We start from the raw sequence: 6,613 nt of genomic DNA, 5'->3' as shown, positions 1-6,613 counted from the left end.
TGATAGGGCATAATTAAGTGTAATCATTTCATCCATTACACTTCCAAAAACTGTATATATTTAGACGATAATATCTGACTTTTGAGTATTCTGTTAAATGAATTAATAAGCCTGTTAATTTACGCATTCACACATCGGCAATTTTTTCTTTTACCAGCTGTCCTTCCTTCATTTGGCAGCTTCAACTGTGTTAATTCTAGCCTGGATTATGTGTTTAACTTCTTCGTATTTGTCTAATATAGTTTATTCTTTGTAAAATGTGTCTCTCTGCCTGTCTGTCTGCAGTCAGTAGACTTGTCCGTGTTTGCGATTGGTCAGATGCTACAAACACAGCCCCGTTCATGTGAACGCGCTCGTAACCAGACTGAGAAACCCTGGGTTGATTTACCGAGTTGATAACCACCTTCATAGGACTGCTTAGCGTGATCTCGTTTAAGCCAGATAACAAGAAGATACCCTGTGTATGTTGAACTCTCTTCGTAGTACAGGCCTCTGGTCTCACACAATTGACATTTGAGCTGTGGATTTTTTGAATACTGCTGTTAAAGTCAAACCCTTTTTATGCCCAACCATCCACCTTGATCTCCTTGTAAAGAGGAGAGCAGCAGTGACACTAGAGGGTTGAGCTAAGTACAACCAAATGCTGAATAAGACATTTTTAGGCGACCAAAATGGTTATAATTAACTTTCATGGACTAAAAAAACACACTGTGAAAGGATTAACAACCAGACCGGAGGACGCCGTGGTAGCGACCTGTCAATCAAAAGGTAGCCACGCCCTAAAGCATCCCCTGCTTTATGGTCTATTTGACTCTAAATGGGACCAGAATTTACTAAATGAACATCATGCTGTATTGAAGAAGACTTGAAACTAGGGATTGAGATCATAAACTCATGTTTACAATGTTTACTGAGGTAATAAATCAAGTGAGAAGTAGGCTCATTTTCTCATAGACTTCTATACAATCAGACTTCTTTTTGCAACCAGAGGAGTCGCCCCCTGCTGGCTATTAGAAAGAATGCAGGTTTAAGGCACTTCTGCATTGGCTTCACTTTACAGATCGTTAAAGTAGCAACATTTCTAAACTTTGGATCTTTGGATCCGTGATGTCAGACCTATTTTATGTATCGACAACAGAATGAATGAATGTTGAAGAAGGGTAAAAAATGGAGAGGAGAAACTGGAGGGCAGGAGGAGCGGAAGTGTCGAGGGAGAATGGAAAAAGAGGAGAAGGGAGGGAATAGCAGCCGGAAGGAGGCGTCCTTTGTGGAGTGTGGAAAGGTCAATTAGGCAGCTTTACAGGCCGCCATCGCACAGAATTACACACCGCACACACACCCGCAACCTCAGACGCACACTGAGACATGAATGGAGGTTTGAATTTCATTATCAGGCTGCCAACTTACCCATCAATTAGCATGAATGAGATTGTATCACCTCTCGCTGAGGGAATAGGCCTGAGATCACAGCTATGTGCTGTGATCCACACATGCTGTATCTCCCTGGTCTGCCCTTTCTATTCTAACAGTGCACTGTGAAAGGAAATACCCAGATTACAGTAACAAGTCATTCTTTTCCACTTGTGATACAACAATCAGCCATATGAGGTGATAATTCCACTTGTTTCTGGTGGAAGATTCATTCACTTGAGGATAATTTTAAATCAAATTATATGAAGCAACATACGAATACTGCAGTGTTAATAGAATAAGTAGTTAAAAATTGGAGTGGAGGAAAGTACAACACCGAACACAGTGCCAAAGTGTGGAGATTAATGGCATGGATGGTGACAGAGGACAGGAGAGATGAAAGAGAGAAGAGAGGGATGAAGAGGCTGAGGACAGGCTCGATGGGCTGTCTCCCGTGGCAACCCTCTGTTGCCGATGGACGCACACGCACACACCCATGAATATTCACCGGAGTAAAAGGGAGAGAGCTTCATGCTATATTCATGCCATTTTCAATAAAGCATATTTCAATTAGAGAGCGAGAGATTCATTTTATATCAAGTAATGCGGTTTCAATTATACATATCTGAATTAGAGGGGGGAGAGGCAGAAAGACAAATTAGAGAAAGGATGAGGGGATTTGTTACGATACTTAAAGGAATAGTTCGACATTTTTGGGAAATACGTTTATTCGCTTTCTTGTCGAGAGTTAGATGAGAAGGTTGATACCACTCTTAGCATGTAACCCATACATCTAAACTGCATTCTCAATTATGTTTTGAGGGAAACTTATTTTTCCCGGATTACGGTCGCCGTTTTTAACAGTTTTAAACACGTGGTTAATGTTGTAAATTGAAACAAACAAAACAAAATGAGTAACAAAACCACTTGGCTCAACATATCCTCATACTACGGTTCATATCTTACAAAAAGTTATTCCTAATTTTTCGTGCGTTTTCCTACGAATGTCCAGAATTTCCGCTCCAGTCTTTTCAAAATAAACTTCCGTCCTCACAGGAATCTACTTGATTCGATTTAGGCAACAAAACTACTTAGTTATTTTTAGGAAAAGATCGTGATTTGGGTTAAAATAACACCGCACGTGGCGTAACTTAAGAACGGAAGTTATGTGACAAATAAATCAACGTTGACTTCTGGTTTCACACGGGACACAGACACCGGTGTTTTTTGACCCACCCATGTCGCTCTTCATACTTCCTGGTTAAAAAAACATGGATTACATTCGAATTGATTTTGTGGGATATATACAAATTACAATTTACTTTTTTGCATTTACAGCCTGCTTGGTTAGGTTTAGTAAAAAAACATCATAGTTTGGCTTAAAATGACTACGTTTCTTACGTTTATTTAACTATGAATGTAATTTAAAATAAGTGAATGTGAACTTTTAGTTTCACACGGGACGTGAACAGTGACTTTGCACAAAAAGCTGGATTCTCACGATGTTACTTACAACTTAAACTTGATTACATTCCTCATATAGGCTACAGGTACATATATGAAATTTGACCTCCGCATTTAACCCATCCTAAGCAGTAGGAGCAGTGAGCTGCTGTGAAGCGCCCGGGGGTGGCAACTTGGGTTTCAGTGTCTCGCTCAAGGACACTTTGACATGCAGACAGGAGGAGCCGATGATCAAACTGCCAATCTTGTAGTTAAAGGACAACCCACTCAACCTTCTGAGCTAGAGCCACCCCCTAAGTCACTAGATCATGCAAGAAACACATCTCACACGAAAATCCATCTTGTCAGACTTCAAGTAATGCGTTTGTGTCCGGCAAGCTACGGGCGAGGTTTAGGTGACTCTGAGAGGTGACTGTTTGTTTCTAAACAACAATGGTGACTCCTGAAGAGGTTGGCATCGATGCTTTTCTTGATGGAAAAGATGTTTTTGCTCTTCTCCCGAGTCCGACTGGCTGAGTTTGATTTTACAGATGGTTCATCCAACCACGTGCTAAATATTTTTTGAAAGTGCCTGCCCTTTTCTAAACAGTTTCCAATGATGGCTTCTCAGATGGCTCTGTGTAACAAACCATCTGGCGGTCTCCTGGGTGATAGTCTTGTGTTTGTTTCCCAACACGGACCTCCGCGGACTGTCATTAGAAACATATTTGTGATAGCTCTCAGCGAATAAAAACTGATGTTATAAAAACTATTCCTTTAAAATGATGAATAAATCCTGCTTATTGTATATCCTGAATGGTTTCATTTGCCTCCCACATTGCTGCGTAGTTTTATACATTCAGGCTGAAACTCGTTGTTTTCTGAGGTTATCTCTCTCAGAGTGAGTGATGCTTACCTTGGATTGAAGGACACATCGTGGCATACAATAAGTGTGTGTTGCAGCGATCCTGCAGAGTGATTGACGTTTACCTTGTGCTACAGAGATTATGTCACTCCCAACGAGAGGCTCTGGCCGACCTCGGCTAATCAGACTCTGACATATTTTCCCTCCTTTCTGTCAGTCTTTCTACTATTTCTTCACTCCCCAACACAGTTATGTAGGCTCTATGGGATGACACACACACACACACACACACACACACACACACGCACGCTAACACATTCTTCTCTCTGACTGCTGCAGAGACGGATAATATCACAAAGCAGGATTTCTTCTTGTTCCGTCTCATTAAAAAGTGTGAAGAAATGTGTTTTACTCATTAACTTTGACTATAAATAGTTATATAAGAACAATAATGAAACTGTTTTTGTTATCTCAGTGTTGTTAATGAGCACAAACGGCAGATCGGCAACATATAAATGGAGAGGAAATGCCAAAATAATACAATATACATACAGTACATGCTCCCCCCACGCAGGGAAATTATAACCAGCTGAGGATATCTCAACAGTCATGTGCACATTAACTGAGTTAAACATAATGGCTGACATTTTAGCCTAAATGAAATAACAAGGCTGGGTTTACTTGAGTTCTGTTAAATTTAGCTCACATAAATTGAAATCAAATCTGTTTTATTGTTATAATTTCTATACACTCAGATACAAATGATAATGGATAATGGATTTTGCAAATAACAACAGCAGAGTGAAGAACCATGTTAGCACAAAAGAAATCAATACATGCACTACAGTTGAAATCATTACATAACAATGTCAGGCATTATTGCCTCCAATAATGCCTGACATAGGGTAAGACAAAAGGTCATAATTACTCCCGTAAAATGACATTTGTACCATTAAAAGACAAAGTAGAGACTTTGTCTACCAGTGACATCTGGAGCTTTTCTTTTTCACTTACTACAATTGGATTTGTTCCCAACAAGTCAACATGCTTTAATGCAATGTAGTCATATTAATACTATACTGTTTATTTGTCCATCCAACTCTTATATATTTTAAATTCTGCTCTGATAATTAATCAGAATAATCCAGCACGCTGGACTAACCTTAACCATACCATAGCTGCTACGTGAAGACATTATAGAAAGCAAGAATTTTAAAAATGCTGTCAGTGGATTAAAGTAATCCAGGGTCCATTATTACCGTTCTTGTTGGGCATTAGGGTTGCAGACATGATAAGGGCTTTAGGTAAATCTGCTTGGAATAATACTTTGTGTCTGATATTGTTTTTCGAAAGTTCAATCACCTCATTAAAAAATCTTAAATTACAATTCCTCCTTCTCCCTCATTATGTAAATATTGTTCAATTATTGCACTGAAGTCAAGTTCTCACATCACATGTGCGTAAGTTTCATATTGGACCGCTATTGGCTTCCAATCTAGCTGTGATGTCAAAATAATCCTGCGCCTCATTCACGTCTTAAAATCAGATTTAAGGTGAGTGCAGAGAAACTTTCCCCCTTCTGCAGATCCATAGTGTCAAACTCTGCACAGAGAGACATCATGACACATGCACAGTGAAGCTTAAACCTGCAGTAAGCCGAATATGTTTGGCATCATTGGGCAATAATTCCATAAAAACCTTTCAGCATATTGTAATTCAAGTGTTCTGAGAGATAACTAGACTTCTGCACCTCCTCTTGGCTCTGTTTTCAGGCTTTGTTTTCTGTTTTGTTTTTTTCACGTTTCATGCAATATACTGTCAGGATATAATGACGTTGTTGTGTTTTTTAAAAAATACGTTTTTGAACCATATTTTTTTGGAGGGGAACTTTAAGATAAACATCTTTTTGTATTACATAATCTTGAATACCTGTCTGGAAGCGTGTCCACTGTGTGAAATCTAGTTTTAATACCTACATTATTTCTGTTTTATGCTTCATATTCTTGAAGTGATGTGGAATATGCAAAAGGGAACAAGGGCCAAGCAGCTGCCCGAGGGGTACCTATAGCAGGTTAATCTAGTTGCAATTTTGAGCTCAATCAATCTTTTGCATAAATTGGGTGAATTTGAAGGAGAGGTAACATGCAACGAGAGATATATGCTAATTCTTATACTGAGCAATTATCATCTGCATTTTCCTGTTTTGATTGCTCTCATCTCTCAGGCAAAATTGGCAATCTATTTGAGCAAAGGAAAAAAAATTGGATATTATTATAAGTTTTCAAGAGTTTAGTTAGAGCACGGGTATTGCTTAGAATATATATATTATGTCGAAATGGAGGATTAAGATGCTTTTTCAAAATGTGTGGGATTATGAAGACATACTTTTCTCTTTAAAGGACTTGGGAATTACTTGTTTTGCAGATGTGTTAATTTAATTAAATTTAAGTATTGTTTGTTTATGTTTTGTATTATAGTTTGTGATTTTCTTTGTTGCAAATCATCACAGAGGATATTATTATATAATTAGTTTCCAAGAGTTTATTTAGAGCACAGGTATTGCTAGAATATAGATATTATGTAAAAATGGAGGATGCTTTTCAAAATGTATGGGATTATAAAGATATACTTTTCTCTTTAAAGGACTTGGAAATGAATAAATTAGTTAATTTAATTTAATTGAAGTATTGTTTGTTTATGTTTTGTATTATAGTTTGTGATTGTCTTTGTTGCAAATCATTGTGAATGTAGAACAAAATTGTATCTGACTAAATGATTATTTAAAAACTCAAACTCAATCTCTCTCTCCCACTCTCTCTCTTTCTCTCTCTCTCTCGTGCGCGCAACAGACAGGACGCGATGGCACAGGCGCGCGCTCTCTCTTATTGACAAGCA

This window comes from Sebastes umbrosus, chromosome 15 (genome assembly GCF_015220745.1).
Source record: "Sebastes umbrosus isolate fSebUmb1 chromosome 15, fSebUmb1.pri, whole genome shotgun sequence".
Taxonomy (NCBI): Eukaryota; Metazoa; Chordata; class Actinopteri; order Perciformes; family Sebastidae; genus Sebastes; species Sebastes umbrosus.
Note: the sequence above shows the minus strand (reverse complement) of the source record.